Raw genomic sequence first — 24308 nt, forward strand, 5'->3', positions numbered from 1 at the left:
AATGAGTTCTAATCTGAACAGATCCACACCATTAAAAATGGGACCTTGAACTACTCCAAGCAAATGGGATGCATTGAGTTTTCTGATGGAGTCCAGCACTTTGCTTTCAGTAAGAATGTCTGAAATCATTCTTCCAAACGGAATAGTCGTTCTTGGAAGATGAGGGTACTTCGCCCTTTCCTCTTCTCTTGACTCAAGGATTGAAGTCTTCAGATTCTCAAACAGAATGTGAGAGATGTTGATCTCAGTCTTTTTGCCAATGCAGAAAAGAGTGTGCTTGTGATCTGGACTGATGTAAGAGGAGGAGAGCATCCTTTTTCTGTGGTGAAGAGAACCCAGAATAATCTCAGCCCATACCCTATAAAATGGCCTCAAGGTGCCTGTGTTATTAGAGTCAATCCCAGAAGACTTAGAGATTTGTTTTTCAACTATTGACCAATCAACAGATGTATATCGAAAACCAGACCAACCTTCTTCATCATTCAGATTGTATAGCTTCCTGATCAGTTTTTCAGAGATAACCACTTCATGCCCTAGCACGAATGAAATGATGGCCGTTGGGGTAACCGTTGCATGTACCCAGAAATCCTTCACAAGATCAGGATAAATTGGACCAACCAATCTATTGAGATACTTGGACCATCCTTGCTCAAGGATTCTTGCATCACACTTAAAGCCATTCGCTTTAAGATTGTTGAAATCCACAGCAGTTTCACATAAAACCTCCAAGTCCTTCGTGGGTATCAAGCAAGTTTTCAAAGGAGCATATTCATAATTTCGTAGAAGGATTTGTGAAGAAGTAAGTCTTTCTTTTGAGGAAGATGAGCAAGAGGAAGAGTTCATGATGATAATGCTTTGAGATCAAATCAGAAAACTAGGGTTTGAAGGGAAATGCAACGAAGTGAATGCACAAAATAGAGAGAAAGAGAGAAAAAGAGGGAATGAAGATGAAGCGGGTTATTTAAAAGATTTAAAAAGAAATCATTATGCATTTAATGAGAAATGACATTAGGAGAGAGAACACAGTAAATGACATGATTTAATACAGTTACCTAGGTCGGCGTCTTTTCAACTGCACGCTTTGTACTAACCGTACAGACACGTGTTCACCATCAGATAATAGATGACAGCTGTAAATTTCAGAATAGACTTTACGCCTTCAGATTCTGATCACTGCTTCTGATCTGATCAAGTTTCTCTTCTGGAAACACTCCTTCTGAAGTGTGCTGATATAAATCTGAATGATCTTCTGATCCATTACTTCTGATATACACAGCTTCTGGAGGTTCACTTCTTTGTTCTGCAGCTTCTGATAAGACAAAACTGTATCTGCAGAAATTCTTAAGCGCTTTGTTTCATTAGAAACAAGTTTATCATCAAACCAGACATTTATTGATTCGTCCACAATCAATGTTTCAATATTGTATATTCTGTAGCATTTAGAGCATTCAGAATAATCAAGAACGAAACATCAATGCTTTAGAGACAAACAAAACAGATGGTTCCAAGACTAATAAACTTCTTTTCTGATTTCCTACGAACATAGTTTCTTCAACAGATTTAAGAACCAGAACTTGGAAGACAATCTTTCTTCCCTTCAAGTGTTGAGACCAACTTGAGTCCAGGAGACATGTCATGTTGATTTTTATCTTCTTTGTCGCCAAGAGGATCTGCAAAAAAAAATAGTCTTTTTCTTTGGTACCCACATTTTCTTGGGTCCTTTCTTGTTAGTTCTCCTCAAGTTCTGATTGAACTTGGGTTTAACATTGTAAACAATAGGAGGAACAGCATGATAATTCTTAATGTGAGTTTCATGATATTTCCTAGGTTGTGTCACATGCTTTTTGGTGTGTGTTGTGTGAAAACTTTGAGCATGTGAAGTGTGCCTAATATCATGGGAGTGGCCATACTTGAACTGATCATACAATGGCTTGTATGTGAATTTCATTTCATCAACAGGTTCAAGTTTGTATGGGGTTTCACCCTCAAAACCAATGCCGACTCTTTTGTTTCCAGACACAGCATATATCATAGAAGCTAGCTGACTTCTGCCAATACTTCTAGATAAGAACTTCCTGAAACTTAAATCATATTCTTTCAGAATATGGTTTAGACTAGGAGTGGATTTTTCTAAATCAGAAGGAGATCCAACATTATTGGATAATTTTAAAAGTTTTTCTTTTAATTCAGAATTCTCCAACTCAAGCTTCTTTGTTTCAAATTCAAATAGCTTTTTCAGCTTTTTGTATTTGAGACTAATCTGAGACTTGAGTTCCAGAAGTTCAGTTAGACCGGAAACTAACTCATCTCTAGTAAGTTCAGAAAATACCTCTTCAGAATCTGATTCTGATGTAGATTCTGATTCGTCATCTTCTGTCGCCATCAGCGCACAGTTGGCCTGCTCATCTTCTGACTCATCTTCTGACTCATCCCAGGTTGCCATAAGACCTTTCTTCTTATGAAACTTCTTCTTGGGATTTTCCTTCTGAAGATTTGGACATTCATTCTTGAAGTGTCCAGGCTCATTGCATTCATAGCACATGACTTTCTTCTTGTCAAATCTTCTGTCATCAGAAGATTCTCCACGTTCAAATTTCTTTGAACTTCTGAAGCCTCTGAACTTCCTTTGCTTGGTCTTCCAGAGTTGATTTAGCCTTCTGGAGATCAAGGACAGTTCATCTTCTTCTTCAGATTCTGATTCTTCAGGATCTTCTTCTCTAGCCTGAAAAGCGTTAGTGCATTTCTTGATATTGGATTTTAATGCAATAGACTTACCTTTCTTTTGAGGCTCATTTGCGTCCAGCTCTATTTCATGACTTCTCAAGGCACTGATAAGCTCTTCCAGAGAAACTTCATTCAAATTCTTTGCAATCTTGAATGCAGTCACCATAGGACCCCATCTTCTGGGTAAGCTTCTGATGATCTTCTTTACGTGATCAGCCTTGGTGTATCCCTTGTCAAGAACTCTCAATCCAGCAGTAAGAGTTTGAAATCTTGAAAACATCTTTTCAATGTCTTCATCATCCTCCATCTTGAAGGCTTCATACTTCTGGATTAAAGCTAGAGCTTTAGTCTCCTTGACTTGAGCATTTCCTTCATGAGTCATTTTCAAGGACTCATATATGTCATAGGCCGTTTCCCTGTTAGATATCTTCTCATACTCAGCATGAGAGATAGCATTCAGCAAAACAGTTCTGCATTTATGATGATTCCTGAAAAGCTTTTTCTGATCATCATCCATTTCTTGCCTTGTCAGCTTTACGCCTCTGGCATTTACTGGATGTTTGTAACCATCCATCAGAAGATCCCATAGATCACCATCTAGACCAAGAAAGTAACTTTCCAGTATTCAAAGTTTTCACCATCAAATACCGGCGGTCTAGTATAACCATTGTTACCGTTGTATTGCTCAGCAGAGCCAGATGTAGATGCAGGTGTAGACTTTTCACTTTCATCAACCATCTTTTACTGAAGCGTTTTTCTCTTCCTGAATCTTTTCTAAACACGGTTAAGTGCTTGCACCTTAGAACCGGCGCTCTGATGCCAATTGAAGGATAGAAAAACACTTAGAAAGGGGGGGGGTTTGAATAAGTGTAGCTTTAAAAACTAGACAGATAAAAATAAATTGCACAGTTATTTTTATCCTGGTTCGTTGTTAACTAAACTACTCCAGTCCACCCCCGCAGAGATGATTTACCTCAACTGAGGATTTAATCCACTAATCGCACGGATTACAATGGTTTTCCACTTAGTCAGCAACTAAGTCTTCCAGAGTCTTCTGATCACACACTGATCACTCCAGGAACAACTGCTTAGATACCCTCTAAGACTTTTCTAGAGTATACTGATCCACACGATCACTCTAGTTACAACCTGCTTAGATCACTTCTAAGACTTCCTAGAGTATTCTGATCCACACGATCACTCTAGTTCCTTACAACTTAATGTAATCAATCTAAGAGTATTACAATTGCTTCTTAAAAGCGATAATCACAACTGTGATATTTCTCTTAATCGTTTAAGCTTAATCTCACTAATATATTACAACAGCAATGTAGTGAGCTTTGATGAAGATGAAGATTCTGAGCTTTGGATTTGAACAGAGTTTCAGCAAGTTAATAAGCGTTGTTTTGTTCAGGATCGTTAACCTTGCTTCTCATCAGAACTTCATATTTATAGGCGTTTGGAGAAGATGACCGTTGAGTGCATTTAATGCTTTGCGTGTTCCGTACAGCCTCGCATTTAATGTTATACGCTTTTGTCAACTACCTCGAGCCTTGTTCACGCTGTGTCTACTGACGTAGCCTTTAGTAGCTTTTAACGTTCCTTTTGTCAGTCAGCGTAGCTTGCCACTTGTACTTCCTTCTGATCTGATGTTTGTGAATACAACGTTTGAATATCATCAGAGTCAAACAGCTTGGTGCAAAGCATCTTTTGATCTTCTGACCTTGAAGTGCTTCTGAGCGTGATACCATCAGAACTTCAGTGCTTCTGTTCTCTTGTTCTTCTGATGCTTCCATAGACCCATGTTCTGATACTGCTTCGACCATCTTCTGATGTCTTGCCAGACCATGTTCTGATGTTGCATGCTGAACCATTTGAGACAAAGCTTCTGAGAGCTGAATTATGCGTACTCTTTATATATTTCCTGAAAGGGAAATTGCATTGGATTAGAGTACCATATTATCTTAAGCAAAATTCATATTATTGTTATCATCAAAACTAAGATAATTGATCAGAACAAATCTTGTTCTAACATAGATCTTCAGAACATTCACAGCTTCTGATTCTTGCTTCCATAGGACAGCTTCAGAACTTGAATTTCTTCTTGAATCATTGCATGCTAGATTGTATCAGAACATTGTTGAATGTACCAGAGCATCATCAGAGCATCTCTACATCGTGAAATGTTTCAGAACAAACTAAACGACAAAAGTCAGCATGAATGAATCAGAACATAAAATATGTATCAGAACATATAATATGTATCAGAGCAAACAACAGTAATGTTACAGAGCATATTTTATAACTAAAAACATGCATCATAACATATAAGGAATAAGAATGAGTTAGAGCATATTCTATTAGAATATCAGAACATTCTTCCTTCTTGCTTCTGATCTTGAAGCTTTGTAGCACTCATCTTGCTTCAATTTCCATGAGCTTGTTTCTATATAGAATTGCTTTTCCCCATGTCTTTGCTTCTCATGTTGAGCTTTTAAGAAGATCTTCAACTTCTGCAAAACACTCAAAGACATAGAACTCGCAAGTTCTGTTAGAAATGTGGAGACTTTCTCCTAGCAACTGATAAAATAAATCAGATCATTTATCACATTTTCTCCCCCTTTTTGTCATACCATCAAAAAACATAAAAGATGCAGATGAAAAACAAGACAAACAATATGAGAGAAGAAAAGATAAATTTCATTGATAGCAAGGAGAAATTGTCAGAAGTACAAAAGTACATGGAAGATGCATAGAAAATAGATGCAGCAAACAAAGAAAACAATCTAAGACTCAAAGACTAAGATGACCCTAGCTTGGACATGATCTTGGCCAGCATGTCATGAATCCCATTGTTGCTCTCAGTCTGCCTCTCCATGAAGGTGCGGAACTCAACATTGATCGTTCGGTTCTCATCCATGCGAGAAGATAGCTCAGCCTGGTTCTTCTGAATAACTTCCAGAGTCTTCGCGAGACGAGAAGGTTCATCAGAAGAAGCTTCACAACTTCTGTCCAGAGGGATAGCATTCTGAACCGCAGCTTCCATTATCAGATCATCACCTTGATTTTCCTCAACAGGAATAGTTCCATCAGGATGATCTTCAGCATCTGCTTCTGCCATAGAAGCATCTCCATATTCTGCAGCAGGCACCTCAGAATCTCCATTCTTAAGAGCCTGAAGAATGACAGCCAGATTCCTTGGAGCAGAAGGACCTTCAACTTCTGGAGGATCAGCAACTTCTGGGATGACCAAATCAGGATCTTCTTCAGAAGGATTCTCCCTCAGAAAGTCAAACAAAGATTTGAAGTCTCCAATCAGAACTAGATACTGAGGTCTCCAGACCACAATCTCTCTGCAAGGATTAGCTTCCATTGCTGCAGCAATTCTTGCTTCCTCAAGTTCATCCACAAACGGCTTCTCCTCAAGAGCTCTCCTGTTTCTGATGGGGTGATAATAGACACCATTATCAACCTTAAGAAGATAACCAGCATAGCCAGGAGCAGCAGCCACTAGTCTCTTCTGAACAGCCATTGCTTCCACTTGAAAATCCTGGCAAAAGCTTCTCCAGAGGTTTCTTGTAGAAACATCATCAAGACCATTGAAATGAAGATGAAGCGGGTTATTTAAACGGTTTGAATAAAAGAAAATAAAAAAAAAGTTTAAATGAAATGATTACAGAAAAACATGACATCAATATGCATTTAATGAGAAATGACGTTAGGAGAGATAAAGTGACAAAATGAAATGATTTGCACAGTTACCTAGGGCGGCATCTCCTCAACTGCACGCATGCTTGTCCAAAAATAGTGAACACGTGTTCATTTTCTGGAAAGACTGGTGACAGCTGTTTTGCTTTAAAAGAGCTTCTGAATCAACTTAGATAATGAAACGTTAGTAATAACAGAATCAGAACTTCTAATTGATCTTTTTCAGAACTTCTTATAACCACTTAGTCCTAACACATTTCAGAAGTTATCCATACTAAAATCTTCTCATCTTCTCATTCTGGGCATAAGTCCATACTGATATTCTTCAGAATGAACTTAAACCTATCTTCAACAAGGGGTTTTGTAAAGATATCAACCCATTGATGGTCTGTATCCACAAAGTTCAAAGAGAGAACACCCTTCTGAACATAGTCCCTCATAAAATGATGTTTAATCTCAATATGTTTAGCTTTGGAATGTAAGATAGGGTTCTTAGATAAACATATAGCAGAAGTATTATCACAGAAAATAGGAATGTTACTCTTATATATCTGATAATCTTCTAGCTGACTCTTCATCCAGAGCATTTGTGTGCTACACCCAGCAGCAGCAACATATTTTGCTTCTATTGTTGATAGGGCTATGGTAGCTTGCTTCTTGCTGTACCAGGAGATCAAATGACTTCCAAGAAATTGACAACTTCCAGAAGTGCTCTTCCTTTCAATTCTATCTCCAGCATAGTCAGCATCACAGAATCCTACTAAGTTGTATTCTTTAGATCTTCTGTAGACTAAACCAACATTAGTAGTACCTTTCAGATACCTCAAAATTCTCTTAACAGCAGTTAAGTGAGATTCTCTAGGATCTGATTGGAATCTAGCACACAAACAAACACTGAATAAAATGTCAGGTCTAGAAGCAGTTAAATATAGAAGAGATCCAATCATACCTCTGTACAACTTCTGATCTACCTTCTTACTTACCTCATCCTTACCTAGAACACACGTTGGATGCATAGGAGTTTTGGCTTCTTTGCTTTCAGAAAGATTAAACTTCTTCAGAAGTTCTTTCACATACTTCGTTTGATGAACATAAGTTCCATCAGAAGTTTGATTGATTTGAATCCCAAGGAAATACTTGAGTTCACCCATCATACTCATTTCAAATTCAGCCTGCATAGATTTAGCAAACTCCTTTCCAAGTGAAGCATTAGATGTTCCAAAGATAATATCATCAACATAAATTTGACAAATTAAAATGTCCTTCTTAGACGTTTTACAGAAAAGAGTCGTGTCCACTTGTCCTCTAGTGAAACCATTGTCCAGAAGGAAAGAACTTAATCTTTCATACCAAGCTCTGGGAGCTTGCTTCAATCCATACAATGATTTCTTAAGTTTGAAAACATGTTCTAGAGACTTAAAGTCTTCAAAACCAGGAGGTTGGTGAACATAGACTTCCTCATCTATATAACCATTTAAGAAGGCACTCTTAACATCCATCTGATACAGAGTGATGTTATGCTGAGTGGCAAAAGAAATTAGTAAGCGAATAGATTCTAACCTGGCCACTGGTGCAAAGGTTTCTGTATAGTCAATCCCTTCTTGCTGACTATATCCCTGAGCCACCAGTCTGGCTTTGTTTCTTACCACTTCTCCCTTCTCACTAAGCTTGTTTCTGAACACCCACTTAGACTAATGATGTTGAATCCTTTTGGTCTAGGAACCAAATCCCATACATCATTCCTTGTAAACTGATTTAGTTCTTCTTGCATGGAAATTATCCAGTCTGGATCTTCTAGAGCTTGATCAACAGAAGTTGGCTTGATCAAAGAAACAAGACCTAATTGACATTCTGCATTGTTCTTAAGGAATGCTCTTGTTCTGATAGGATCGTCTTTCTTTCCAAGGATCACATCTTCTGAGTGAGCTGAGGTGAGTCTAGACGATCTTCTGACTGTTGGCTCTTCAGAAATTCTGAGATTCTTTAAAGATGCAGCAACTTGATCTTCTGATTCTTTGCTTCTGAGACTTTCAGCTTCTGGAGCTTTGCTTCTTGGTTCTACAGCTTCTGATATGTCAATATCTATATCTGCAAAATTCTCAAACTGCTTTGGCTTTTCAAGACCAAGCTTATCATCAAATCTGATATTGATTGATTCTTCTACAACCAATGTTTCAGTATTGTATACTCTGTAGCCTTTAGAGCGTTCAGAATATCCAAGAAGAAAACATTTTTGTGCCTTAGAATCAAACTTATCAAGATGATCTTTAGTATTCAGAATAAAACACACACATCCAAAAGGATGAAAATATGAAATGTTGGGCTTTCTGTTCTTCCACAATTCATAAGGAGTCTTATTTAGAATAGGTCTTATAGAGATTCTATTATGAATATAACATGCAGTGTTTATTGCTTCTGCCCAGAAGTGCTTAGCCATATTAGTCTCATTGATCATGGTTCTGGCCATTTCGTGCAGAGTACTATTCTTTCGCTCTACAACTCCATTTTGCTGTGGAGTTTTAGGGCAAGAGAAATCATGAGCAATACCATTTTCTTTGAAAAACTCCTCAAAGAATTTGTTCTCAAATTCGCCACCATGATCACTTCTGACCTTTATGATTTTGCACTCCTTCTCAGATTGGATCTGAGTGCAGAATTCAAAGAACACTGAATGAGACTCATCCTTGTGTTTTAAGAACTTTACCCATGTCCAGCGGCTATAATCATCTACGATGACTAATCCATATTTCTTCCCTCTGATAGATGCTGTTTTGACTGGTCCAAACAGATCAATATGCAGAAGTTCTAACGGCCTTGAGGAAGAGACAACATTCTTAGATTTGAATGCAGGTTTGGAGAACTTGCCCTTCTGGCATGCTTCACAAAGAGCATCTGATTTATATTTCAGATTTGGGAGTCCTCTGACCAGATTTAGTTTGTTAATCTGAGAAATCTTTCTCAAACTAGCATGTCCTAATCTTCTGTGCCAGACCCATTGCTCCTCAGAAACAGACATAAGGCAAGTCACCTTCTGCTTCTCAAGATCAGAAAGATCAATCTTATAAATGTTGTTCTTTCTCTTGCCTGTAAATAGGATTGAGCCATCCTTCTGACTTACAGCCTTGCAAGACTTTTGATTGAAGATTATATCATAACCATTGTCACTTAATTGACTTATGGACAATAAGTTATGCGTTAATCCTTCTACAAGAAGTACATTAGTTATGGAAGGAGAGTTACCAATACTTATGGTTCCAGAGCCAATAATCTTGCCCTTCTGATCCCCTCCAAACTTGACTTCTCCACCGGATTTAAGCACTAGGTCTTAGAACATAGACCTTCTTCCCGTCATGTGTCGCGAGCACCTAGAGTTCAAGTACCATGACATTTTGTGCTTTGCCTTCTTTGCTGCTAAGGATATCTGCAACAGAAATTATCTTCTCCTTAGGTACCCACAATTTCTTGGGTCCTTTCTTGTTAGTCTTCCTCAAGTTCTGATTGAACTTGGGTTTAGCATAATAGTTAACAGGAGGAACATCATGATATTCTTTAGGTTTGGCAGCATGATATTTTTTAGGTTGTGTCACATGCTTCTTGGTGTGTGTAATGTTAAAACTCTGTGCATGTGATGTGAGCCTAATATCATGTGAGTGGCCATATTTGAACTGATCATACAATGGCTTGTATGTGATTTTCAAATCATCAACAGGTTCAAATTTATGTGAGGTATCACCCTCATAGCCAAAACCAAACCTTTTGTTTCTAGAAACACCATATATCATAGAAGCAAGATGACTTCTGCCAATACTTCTAGATAGGAACCTTCTGAAGCTCGAGTCATATTCTTTCAGAATATGATTGAGACTAGGAATGGATTTTTCTGATTAAGAAGGAGATCCACTATCTTTGGATAATTTTAAAACTTTTTCCTTCAGTTCAGAATTTTCCACTTCCAGCTTCTTAGTTTCAAATTCAAATTGCTTTTTCAGCTTTTTGTATTTGATACTAAGATGAGCCTTGAGTTCCAGAAGTTCAGTTAAACTGGAAACTAGCTCTTCTCTAGATAGTTCAGAAAATACCTCTTCAGAATCTGATTCTGATGTAGATTCTGATCCATCATCCACTATGGCCATCAGTGCAAAGTTAGCTTGCTCGCCTTCGGAGTCTGATTCTGATTCAGATTCAGAATCATCCCATGTTGCCATAAGACATTTCTTCCCATGAAACTTCTTCTTGGGATTCTCCTTCTGAAGTTTTGGACATTCACTCTTGAAGTGTCCAAGCTCATTGCACTCATAGCAGACGACCTTCTTCTTGTCAGATCTTCTGCCACCAGAAGATTCTCCTCGTTCAAAATTCTTTGAACTTCTGAAGCTCTTGAACTTCCTTTGCTTGCTCTTCCAGAGTTGGTTTACCCTTCTGGAGATCATGGACAGTTCATCTTCTTCTTCTAATTCTGATTCTTCAGAATCTACTTCTTCAGCCTGAAAAGCGTTAGTGCATTTTTTAAAATTAGATTTTAATGCAATAGACTTACCTTTCTTCTGAGGCTCATTTGCATCCAGCTCTATCTCATGGCTTCTCAAGGCACTGATTAGCTCTTCCAAAGAAACCTCATTCAGATTCTTTGCAATCTTGAATGCAGTCACCATTGGACCCCATCTTCTGGGTAAGCTTCTGGTGATCTTCTTTACATGATCAGCCTTGGTGTAGCCTTTGTCCAGAACTCTTAATCCAGCAGTTAGCGTTTGAAATCTTGAGAACATCTTCTTAATATCTTCATCATCCTCCATCTTGAAGGCTTCATATTTCTGGATTAGAGCAAGAGCTTTAGTCTCCTTGACTTGAGCATTTCCTTCATGGGTCATCTTCAATGACTCATATATATCATAGGCAGTTTCCCTGTTAGATATCTTCTCATACCCAGCATGAGAGATATCATTCAGCAAAACAGTCCTACATTTATGATGATTCTTGAAAAGTTTCTTTTGATCATCATTCATTTCTTGTCTGGTAAGCCTTACGCCAGTAGCTTTCACTGGATGTTTGTAACCATCCATCAGAAGATCCCATAAGTCACCATCTAGACCAAGGAAGTAACTTTCAAGTTTATCTTTCCAGTATTCAAAGTTTTCACCATCAAATACTGGTGGTCTAATATAACCATTGTTACCATTTCCATTGTATTGCTCAACAGAGCCAAATTTAGATGTAGGGTTATTAGGATCTTCACCAGCCATCTTTTACTGAAGCGTTTTTTTCTTCCTGAATCTTTTCTAAACACGGTTAGGTGCTTGCACCTTAGAACCGGCACTCTGATACCAATTGAAGGATAGAAAAACACTTAGAAAGGGGGGGGTTTGAATAAGTGTAGCTTTAAAACTTGTAAGATAAAAACTATTTGCACAATGATTTTTATCCTGGTTCGTTGTTAACTAAACTACTCCAGTCCACCCCCTTAGAGTGATTTACCTCACCTGAGGATTTAATCCACTAATCACACGAGATTACAATGGTTTTCCACTCAGCCAACTGCTAAGTCTTCTAGAGTATACTGATCACAACTTGATCACTCTAGGAACAATCTGCTTAGATACCTTCTAAGACTTTCTAGAGTATACTGATCAACAACCGGATCACTCTAGTTCTTACTGTAGCAACCTGCCCTAAAAATATAGACTTTTAGAGTCGCCACCTATTCTGAAGGGCGAATAGGAAACCCTACGTAGTTAAGAGATCAGGGTAAGATACTATATTCAGGTCGAGGGAAGGTGTTGGGCACCCTCAACCCTTTCCTATGTATTTGAATCTAAGGATAAAGGTTTATGGTTAAAATTGAGGTTTATAGCTAAGGAAGTGAATAGGGGAAAAATTGAGATTTTAGGGAAGGGGACTCGCCTTGGTTATCCAAGTGCCTACGTATCTCCTTAGGGAGAATCAGAGTCAACGTAGTTCGGGGGACGGGTTGTACGCCCTTTGAGTTTGAAATTTGATTTGGAAGGCATTCTGAATTGCCTAGGATAAAAATCCATAGTTTGATATTGAAGCTTTGAAAGGTTTGAAAAGTGTTTTGAGGTTTGGGTGTACAACCTTGATTTTAATATGTACTATTAACCGCAATGATCAATAGATTCGACCACCATAGTTAAAAGATTAGTAGTTATATCGTTACCAATTTTAATTGATGGATTCAATTATCACTAATAACGAATAAAAGTATTTTTTTTAGAAGTTTTAATGATTTAATTTGTATCATTACCCTTCGTAATCGATTGATTCGATTAAAAATGATAATGAATTAGAATAAAGGAAATAGGCTAATCATCGCAACCAATAAGATGGTTGAAACCCTTTAGCCAAATAATATGTATTTTAATTTATATTTAAGAATTAACTAATTATTTGATTATTACCCACCGCGATCAATTGATTTAATCGAAGCGAATAATAAATTAAATCTTATTATTATGGCTAGAAAACTAATGGGATCGGACAAACCCTAATGCCTTGATAACAATTTTCTAGGTTTTTTGTGATTTTTTTAACCATTGAATTTAATTAAATCAATTAATTCGAATAATCGAAATAATCGAATTATAAAGTAAAATCCTAATATTAATCATATTCTTAACTTAAAACAAATTATATACAATAATAAAAAAGAAAGAAGAAAAGAAAAAACAATGAACATAAATTGATTTAATTTTCAAATAAGATAAAAAACAAGTAAATAAATAAGAATTTAAGAAAACCTGAGCGCATTATCCCACGTGGCGCATTGATGAATGTCCATGATGCGTCATCAGCCTTGATGCGTTAGATCTGATCTGGGCGCGATCTAATGGTTAGATGCTGGAGGTGTATTGTGAACTTGTGCTGGTGGGATGCATTGGATCTTGCTGAAAATAACACAAAACGTCCAAAAAAACATAGAAGTGCCCCAGGTGTGGATCGAACCCAAGACACCAAAGTTGAAGGCGCTTCCTCTCACCATCTGTACCACACTTTAATGCTGAGTGACAAATCCATAAGTAAAATAATAAACAAACCCAGAATTCAAAAAAAAAAGGGACGCGCGCCTTTGAGTCGTCTTCTTCATTGGAGAAAGGCAACGCTTTTTGTCTTGGAATACAGAACCTTTAGGCCACGGTTTTCAAACGTGGCTGTATATCCTCCATCTTAAAACCTGCACTTGATCATCAATAAACACAAAAGAAGAATCCAGATCGAATATATATGTTCCTACGAATGTATTGGTACCGTCAATTCTGGCTAATTGTTCCTCTAACCTACCGGCCCTAAATTATGACCACGAAAACCTAACAATGGCATCTTGCCATGTATGCGTTGAAACTCAAATCAAACAACCCAGGCACGATATGAACCTCAATATTAACGCATATGTGTAATCAAATTGCATTAAAAACGTATGAATTATGTAAACCGAACTTGGAAAGAAGTTAACAAACCATGAACGAAACCCCACTTTTTCGAAGGCCTTGAATGATGGTGACGGTTGGAATCGCTTCAGAGGTTGTCCAGGAGTTGATTGGAGTTCTCTATTTGGTCTGCAACAAGCTGTAATTCGATCCACTCCTCACCTTTGGTTCACAATTTTTTTGTTCTTGAATAAGGGTTTCTCAGCCAGAATTTCCAACCCCTTGCATCAGAGTCGCTTTTCCTATTTATAAGGAACGAATTAGGTTTATAACACTGCATCCAATCTTCATAAATTGCATGATTTGGATTTGATTTGGAAGTGATATAAAACTTTCCAAACTTGCATCTAAAGCTTCCACTTTTGCATCAATCTTTATCCCAATCAAATATTCTGATTTTGGCCTTTATTAATGAATATCTTGGGCATAAGAATGCTAAATAATAAGCCATGCACTTATTTTTTTTATTTCACATTTTATTCTAATTAAAGTTGAATTAAATTGAATTAATCCAAAATAATTAAAATAAAATAGGAGAGGACGTGTCATTGGGCTTGAGATATTCTTGGATTCTTTAGAAATAAGTTTTTTTTTTTAAATTCAAGAAATATAGGCCCATGAGTTAAAAAATGCAATTTCCATCACTTAGGGTTTTAAGCTTTTCTCAAATATCAACCAACTTCTACCACACATAACTCTCTCAATTTTTATCACATGGAAGCATTCTAGGACCTTTTAGAAAGCTTAAAGAGTCCTTTAAATGACCCTTTTGGTTTCATCTCAATCGGAGTTTCCATGTTCAAGTTATGAGCTTTGATCCAAAAGGTGTTTTTGTTGACCTTTGTGGAGGACCTATAATGTATTGGACTATATCTCTCAAATGAAACCTTCCTGGCCTTGGCTTGTGAGAGACAAAGTTGTAGAGAATCAAATTTCCTTCAGAATAGGCTTTGAGTGAAGAATTTCTGATACTCCATGTAGAAGTTATGGCCAGTCAAAGTTGAGTTGACTTTCCTATGAGAAACCCTAATTTGAACCTTTGCATTTGTTCATCTCTGAGTTTTTATTAACGGATCATGATCAACCTTTGATCAATTGATGGGTTTAAACTCACATACTTGATGTTGACCAAAAATCTTGAAGTTTGACTGTGTTTTGACTATAGTTGACTTTTAGGTCAACATAGTCGATTATTGGTCATCTGAGCCATTGAACGAGCGATCCTTGGAATTGCAGCTTGTTTTTTTTGGCATGGATATGATTTGATACATATGTGACACCTTGAGATCCACTTGAGGCCTTGGAGATTCAACATCCTTTGATAAAATACAAAACCCTAGTTTTGGATATGAGAGAATGACTTGAGAAAACCTTAGAGCCTCGAGTTATTGGAGATGAAATGAAGAACCTTTGATTGAATATGAGAGGGCAAATTTTGGGGTATGACAGCTGCCCCTGTTCAATCTTCTTAAACCTGAAGAATCAGATAGGCACGTCTGCCTATTGTGATCTAAGGGTAGAAGATGATTGGACACTGAGAATGCCCCGAAATTTGCATCTATTGGGAAGAAGTTCTGTGGGAGATGGGCTTTAAAGATGTCATCCAAGGTAAATACCTTTCTCCTTGTGAAGCATGTACTTTCTGGAAGGAACCAGATGCTTTGATTGTAGCATAGCCTAAAGAGGCAACCTGAATTTTATGCAATGTTATGATGCATGCAATGTATGATGCAGTGAGCTTCTCAAAATAAATGAGAGCAATGTATGTATATGTATGAATGAGGTATGTTAGTTGAATGATGCATAATTGTTAGTTATGTTAGTTTAAGTATGTTAGTAACTTTGGAAAAGAAAAGTAAAACTTGTTTGTTGGTGAAGTTTTGAAGAAGATCACTGCCGAGGGACTAACGTGATAAACCCAATTGAAGAACTGTTTGATAAACCTTGTAATCAGGGAAAATAAATCCCTATTTGCGAGGAGACATAGCTATATATCACTGCCAAGGGACTAACGTGATAAGACATAACTTATTGCTGCTCAGGGACTAACGCAATAAGTCATGATTTGGATTGAAATTGAAATTGAAGGTGCCATTATCACTGCCAAGAGACTAACATGATAAGACGTAACGCGATAGTTTACGATTTGAACTTGAAATTGAAGGTGCCATTATCACTGCCAATGGACTAACGTGATAAGACGTAACGCGATAGGTTACGATTTGGATTGAAATTGAAGGTGCCATTATCACTGCCAAGGGACTAACGTGATAAGACGTAACGCGATAGGTTACGATTTGGATTGAAATTGAAGGTGCCATTATCACTGCCAATGGACTAACGTGATAAGACGTAACGCGATAGGTTACGATTTGGATTGAAATTGAAATGGGATTGGAACAGGATTTGAAATGGGATTTGAATAAGGGTTGAAATAGAATTGGAATAGGATTGGAAATAGGATGGGAATAGGATTGGAAATAGGATTTGAAATAGGAATTGGAAAATATTTTAAGAAGGCTGCCTAGAAAGGCATGATATGCCTTAAACAAGACTGACCTAGATAGGCTGAGATGTGCCTTAAACAAGATTCGCCTGGAGAGGCGTTTAGAAAGGATATGCAATGTCCTAAACAAGATTAACCTAAAGAGGTTCCCGGAAAGGATATGAAAACGTCCTAAACAAGATTACCTAGACAGACTATGACACGTCTTAAACAAGATCGCCTAGAAAGGTTATGATACGTCTTAAACAAGACTTCCTAGAAAGAGTATGATACGTCTTAAACAAGACTATCTAGAGAAGTTAGGATATGTCTTACACAAGACTAACCTAGAAAAGTTTTTGGAAAGGATGTGATACGTCTTACACAAGACTCACCTGGAAAGTTTCTTAGACAAGACACGAGATACCTTAAACAAGACTTACCTAGAGAGACTCCTAGAAAGGACATGATACGTCTTAAACAAAACTACCTAGAAAGGTTCCTATAAAGGGTATGATACGTCTTAAACAAAACTACCTAGAATGGCTCCTATAAAGGATATGAAACGTCTTACACAACACTACCTAGAAAGGTTCTTGGAAATGATAATGAATGTCTTGGAAAAGACCACCTAGAAAAGTTCGTAGAATGTCTTAAAGAAGACTACCTAAAGAGATTCCTGTAAAGGATGACGAATTGTCTTAAAGAAGACTATATGAAAAGGTACTTAGAAAAAGAATGTCTTGAAGAAGACTACCTAAAAAGATTCTTGGAAATGACGATGATTGTCTTAAAGAAGACTACCTGAAAAGGTTCGTAGAAAAGAATGTCTTGAAAAAGACTACCTAAAGAGGTTTTTGGAAATGGCGATAATTTGTCTTAAAGAAGACTACCTAAAAAGGGTTCCTAGAAAGGATCGTAGGATTTGTCTCAAAGAAGACTACCTAAAAAGGTTCTATGTACTGTATCGACCAATGTATGCGATGCGTGATTTGTATGTATTTGCATGATGCTCCACTGATAGGTTGTTGATAACCAAAGCGTATATAGCTCGCTGGAGTTGTAGGTTTGTTTGATAAGGTGGGGTGTGATGCTAGCGCGACTTCCCGATACATGTTTTTGAAGATCGTAGTCAGGAGAAAGATTTGCTCGATGTTGTAATGTGTGAGAATGCCTTTTCCTTATGCTGTGCGCCTTGCCTCAGTTAGGCTTTTTGAAATACTCCACGTCTTTAACCTTTCGGGGCTCTCCACACCTTTAACCTTTGAATTGTTCACCTTATGGGTTTGATACTCCATGCCCCAATGTTTAGTGGAAAAAGATGCCTATGATCTCCAAGCCATGAAGGAAATGCCCCGAGAAATAACCTTGTCGGATGCTTCGCCGTTTAGATTGAAGGGTGTGCCCTTGATCTCCAGGATATGGAGGGTTATCCATGGTGTTCTATCCTTTTGAATTTATCCCATGCTTGACATGCCCCTGATTGCTTCGAGATGTGACCCGAAGTCGATTGATCCTTAGGATGAATGCCCCTAGTCAATAGGATGTTCGATTGCATGCCCCTGTGATCCTTGAAATTTTTGCCCCTGTTTAGGAGAACCCCCTAGATGTGGTTCCCCCCACTTCAGAGTCTTTATTAGAAATGATTACTTTTGATTACACAAATTTCGAGATTTCCTCGATGCTAAGTGTGTATTCGTAGATGGCGTTGTACCCTTTGAGAAGTAACCCCAATGCGATGTGTATGCAAGTTTTGAAATCGAAGTCCGTTATGAATTAGGACTGGATTTTTTTTAGAAATGAATGATTGAAGAAGCGTAGTGGTTAGAAATAGTTTTAACAAACATAGGAGTCAGTATTACAGAATCCTGCTTAATATGCTTTTGTGGTTAACCTTGCCTCAATTAGGACTTTTAAATGTTGTAACTTGGCCTGGTTCATGTTTTAAAAAACAATGGATATAAGGCTCAAAATTTTATTTAACCCATCCCTTTCTCCTTGATGTTCTCCAGATCCTAAAGTTCGCCTAATCCAGTGGATGTGCTTTGTTGGCAAGAGAATCGTTTCAGTTCTGATGTTGAGCAGAAGCCTTAGTAAAGATCCAAGTACTGATGAAAACTGATTGTAAAGATCCAAGCATTGATGTGAAGCTTCGATGATTTAGCAGTCACAAGATTGTACTTTGTGTTTTGCTTTTGCTTTGTTTTTATCCCTTATTTTTGCATGAACCAATTCCTTTGAGTTTGATCCATCGGGATGCCCTAATTTTTGCCTAAGTCATCTTTGTTTTTTTTCTGAAATTCTCCATTTTGACTTAGCGGGCGTTTTTCTTTTGAAAGCTCCTTTTGAGATTTGATCCTTGGATATTGAATGTTGTGACTGCCATGTCGATTTTGATTTGTAAGCTTCACCTTTGACACTTCCTCGATCTTGAATGATGTAATGAGGAAGAAGATGTTGTGAATGTTATCTCCATTGCTTCCTCAATCTCGGATGAACGCGAGGAAGAAGATATGCTTGAACCTTTGCTTGAATCCTTGCTTGGATTAACTGATTCTCTTGACAACCAAAATACACCATTGAATTAATTGAAATCTACCCTACCCCTAGTTAAAATCAAGGTTTATTTGAAAAGTAGAAGCAAACTCTAACTCCTGGCTCGAGGGGGTGACGAGGGATTAACATCCTTATATCTCCACTGTTTGGGATTTGAAACAATGCCTGTACATCCTCGGCTCGGTCTTACCTTGAAAGCATACGTTTGCGAGACTTAGTTATTTGTATTCGTCATTCTCCCTCAAGTTTGTTAATGATTGGGAGTGATAATTTGAAAGATAGTTTGAAATGGAAAGTCGTAGTAATGCAAAAGCGGAGCGAAAGAATTGATTTCAAAACATGCATGATTACTTTATTGAATTACTATTCGAAAGGTACAACGTTTTACATCAAATAGCATTTTATGATCGTAGGAATTACAACTTGAAAGATACACCTATTAATCCTAAGGGCAATCTCCTTTGTGAGTCTGTTGACCATATCCTACATCTTAGTTCATGGAATTATAGGAGTGAAGGGTGATCTCGAATTCTCCTTGGGCACGTCGAATCTGTCGGGAATAATTGTAAGCGGTGGGTTTTCGTCGTATCGGAACTTCATGAGTTTCCTTTGACTGAACCTCTTTTGCCCTTTTTTTTCTAAGGATAGCACCACACCATTTGCAATCTTCAAAGTTTGTAGATTGATAGAAAAACCTATGGCCTTTTTGCCCCTAGGTATGGAGTTAGCATATGTCGCATCCCCTCCATCGTAGTCACGCATTTTTGTTCAGGGTATTGCCCTAGTTGGATTAATCCTTGCCCCCAGGTTATTGTAGAGCGTCTTTGTGAATTTGATGTGTTCTAAGATGAACCCCTTAATGACTAGATACCTCTTGAGTGTATCTATGAGGGAACTTCTTTGTTGAACTGATCCTTGCTCGACGATTACCTTTGTATAATCTTGTTGCGAAAAGGTGTGGACATGCAGAAGGCATGGTGAAAGACATCCTCTTTTTTCTTAGCAAGACCAAGATCTTTTATTCTCCTTTCTCCATAGTTTCTGATCCCTTTGATTTCTTTGAAAGTTTCGGGAAACCGGCTAGCATGGTAAGTATGGATGCGGGCGAAGATAGAAATGTAAATGTAAATGTAAATGTATGAATGCATGGAAATGCGAATGCACGACTCCTTTTTTTTTTTGCGTAAGGTGACTCCTTATATGTAATGCAAGCGCGCGGGGTAAATAATCCTGGGGATAGCCTATGTGGATTTAGGGATGACATTAGACCCTAGTGACATACGTGCGAGCTTGAGGTTATAATACGCCAATGGGAATCCCTCAGATTAAGGGGTACGCGGAAAGTAGCAGCTGATGACCGTTCAAGACAGTCACCAAGTCTCATGACCTTCGAGAGGTCATTCGACGTGCACTTACGAAGTTGTCCCTCGTGGGAAGGTTCTCTATGCGGAACACAACCTATCTAAGGACGATATAAGACGAAGTGAAATCCCTACATGCTAGGGATTGAAGATGCATAGATGGAAATCCGAACCCTACAGGTTAGAGGGTGCGCGGGAATAAACACGGGTTGACCGTCCTAGACAGTTACCAGCTCTCATGGCCATCGTGAAGCCAATCGACGTGCGTTAATGAGGATGTCCTTCAGGAGAAGGACACATTGTTGTAGAAACACATGAACATAAAAGAAAATCCCTATTGGCTAGGGGGTTCGTAGAAGCAAGCACAGAGTGACCGTTCGAGACAGTCACTATATCTCATGGCCATCGAGAGGCCAATCGACGTGCGTTAATAGAAATGTCCTTCGTGGGAAGGACACGTAGTTACAGAAATACAAGGATATAAAAGTAAAATCCCTACAAGCTAGGGAGTGCATAGGCAGTGATATCCTTCGTGGGAAAGACGTGGTCTTAGAAATTAGAGTCCCTACAGGCTAGGGACCATGTAGGGATACCTGCAAAATCGAAACACATAGATATTCGAAGTATATAAATTGCAAACATATAAAGAGCACAGAAACACAAAAGTCCTAGGTTCATAGGTTCGACGTAGCGGCTCTAGGGAGCCAACCTTTTTATGGGGGGTTCTAGAAGGTCTCATGGGGTCGTTCGTAGCCTCCGAGACTTTTTGTCTCTTCGGATTTTAGAACAACTCATTTTATCCATGAGGTTCGAATTTTTGGGGTAGGTTCTCGGAGAGATCAGCCAAGTATCCAGTCCTGCCCTCAACAAAGTCAAGCCTCGTTTTGGACATTTCCGAATACTCAACCCACTCCGAGTGAAGTTATCAATGAGACTCGTAGGCGATTCATGTCCCCTATTGATCTCAAAGTTAACTCCCACACTTAGGGTTTTAACACGACATAATATCCAGCAGTGCATATAAAAATATAACAGGCAATAAAACATAAATATATTCACATAAGCGATTAGATATAAACATATCCTAAATAATTAAATATTTTTAGATAAAAATAAATAAATAAATAAACAAAATTTTAAAAAAATAAAAATAAAAATAATTACAAACCCTGAAAAAGGCACGTTAGCCAAACCCTAAAAAAAAAAGTTGCCAAACCTAAACCCTGCCAAAACCTAAAGCCTATAGGAGCATAGTATTCACCATTTAAGTTTATCCCCAGCAGAGTCGCCAGCTGTAGCAACCTGCCCTAAAAATATAGACTTTTAGAGTCGCCACCTATTCTGAAGGGCGAATAGGAAACCCTACGTAGTTAAGAGATCAGGGTAAGATACTATATTCAGGTCGAGGGAAGGTGTTAGGCACCCTCAACCCTTTCCTATGGCTTTGAATCTAAGGATAAAGGTTTATGGTTAAAATTGAGGTTTATAGCTAAGGAAGTGAATAGGGGAAAAATTGAGATTTTAGGGAAGGGGACTCGCCTTGGTTATCCAAGTGCCTACGTATCTCCTTAGGGAGAATCAGAGTCAACGTAGTTCGGGGGACGGGTTGTACGCCCTTTGAGTTTGAAATTTGATTTGGAAGGCATTCTGAATTGCCTAGGATAAAAATCCATAGTTTGATATTGAAGCTTTGAAAGGTTTGAAAAGTGTTTTGAGGTTTGGGCGTACAACCCTGATTTTAATATGTACTATTAACCGCAATGATCAATAGATTCGATCACCATAGTTAAAAGATTAGTAGTTATATCGTTACCAATTTTAATTGATGGATTCAATTATCACTAATAACGAATAAAAGTATTTTTTTTAGAAGTTTTAATGATTTAATTTGTATCATTACCCTTCGTAATCGATTGATTCGATTAAAAATGATAATGCATTAGAATAAAGGAAATAGGCTAATCATCGCAACCAATAAGATGGTTGAAACCCTTTAGCCAAATAATATGTATTTTAATTTATATTTAAGAATTAATTAATTATTTGATTATTACCCACCGCGATCAATTGATTTAATCGAAGCGAATAATAAATTAAATCTTATTATTATGGCTAGAAAACTAATGGGATCGGACAAACCCCAATGCCTTGATAACAATTTTCTAGGTTTTTTGTGATTTTTTTAACCATTGAATTTAATCAAATCAATTAATTCGAATAATCGAAATAATCGAATTATAAAGTAAAATCCTAATATTAATCATATTCTTAACTTAAAACAAATTATATACAATAATAAAAAAGAAAGAAGAAAAAAAAAAAACAATGAACATAAATTGATTTAATTTTCAAATAAGATAAAAAACAAGTAAATAAATAAGAATTTAAGAAAACCTGGGCGCATTATCCCACGTGGCGCATTGATGAATGTCCATGACGCGTCATCAGCCTTGATGCGTTAGATCTGATCTGGGCGCGATCTAATGGTTAGATGCTGAAGGTGTATTGTGAACTTGTGCTGGTGGGATGCATTGGATCTTGCTGAAAATAACACAAAACGTCCAAAAAAACATAGAAGTGCCCCAGGTGTGGATCGAACCCAAGACACCAAAGTTGAAGGCGCTTCCTCTCACCATCTGTACCACACTTTAATGCTGAGTGACAAATCCATAAGTAAAATAATAAACAAACCCAGAATTCAAAAAAAAAAAGGGACGCGCGCCTTTGAGTCGTCTTCTTCATTGGAGAAAGGCAACGCTTTTTGTCTTGGAATACAGAACCTTTAGGCCACGGTTTTCAAACGTGGCTGTATATCCTCCGTCTTAAAACCTGCACTTGATCATCAATAAACACAAAAGAAGAATCCAGATCGAATATATATGTTCCTACGAATGTATTGGTACCGTCAATTCTGGCTAATTGTTCCTCTAACCTACCGGCCCTAAATTATGACCACGAAAACCTAACAATGGCATCTTGCCATGTATGCGTTGAAACTCAAATCAAACAACCCAGGCACGATGTGAACCTCAATATTAACGCATATGTGTAACACTGCATCCAATCTTCATAAATTGCATGATTTGGATTTGATTTGGAAGTGATATAAAACTTTCCAAACTTGCATCTAAAGCTTCCACTTTTGCATCAATCTTTATCCCAATCAAATATTCTGATTTTGGCCTTTATTAATGAATATCTTGGGCATAAGAATGCTAAATAATAAGCCATGCACTTATTTTTTTTATTTCACATTTTATTCTAATTAAAGTTGAATTAAATTGAATTAATCCAAAATAATTAAAATAAAATAGGAGAGGACGTGTCATTGGGCTTGAGATATTCTTGGATTCTTTAGAAATAAGTTTTTTTTTTTAAATTCAAGAAATATAGGCCCATGAGTTAAAAAATGCAATTTCCATCACTTAGGGTTTTAAGCTTTTCTCAAATATCAACCAACTTCTACCACACATAACTCTCTCAATTTTTATCACATGGAAGCATTCTAGGACCTTTTAGAAATCTTAAAGAGTCCTTTAAATGACCCTTTTGGTTTCATCTCAATCAGAGTTTCCATGTTCAAGTTATGAGCTTTGATCCAAAAGGTGTTTTTGTTGACCTTTGTGGAGGACCTATAATGTATTGGACTATATCTCTCAAATGAAACCTTCCTGGACTTGGCTTGTGAGAGACAAAGTTGTAGAGAATCAAATTTCCTTCAGAATAGGCTTTGAGTGAAGAATTTCTGATACTCCATGTAGAAGTTATGGCCAGTCAAAGTTGAGTTGACTTTCCTATGAGAAACCCTAATTTGAACCTTTGCATTTGTTCATCTCTGAGTTTTTATTAACGGATCATGATCAACCTTTGATCAATTGATGGGTTTAAACTCACATACTTGATGTTGACTAAAAATCTTGAAGTTTGACTGTGTTTTGACTATAGTTGACTTTTAGGTCAACATAGTCGATTATTGGTCATCTGAGCCATTGAACGAGCGATCCTTGGAATTGCAGCTTGTTTTTTTTTTGGCAT

This window comes from Vicia villosa, linkage group LG5, assembly GCF_029867415.1.
Source record: "Vicia villosa cultivar HV-30 ecotype Madison, WI linkage group LG5, Vvil1.0, whole genome shotgun sequence".
Taxonomy (NCBI): domain Eukaryota; kingdom Viridiplantae; phylum Streptophyta; class Magnoliopsida; order Fabales; family Fabaceae; genus Vicia; species Vicia villosa.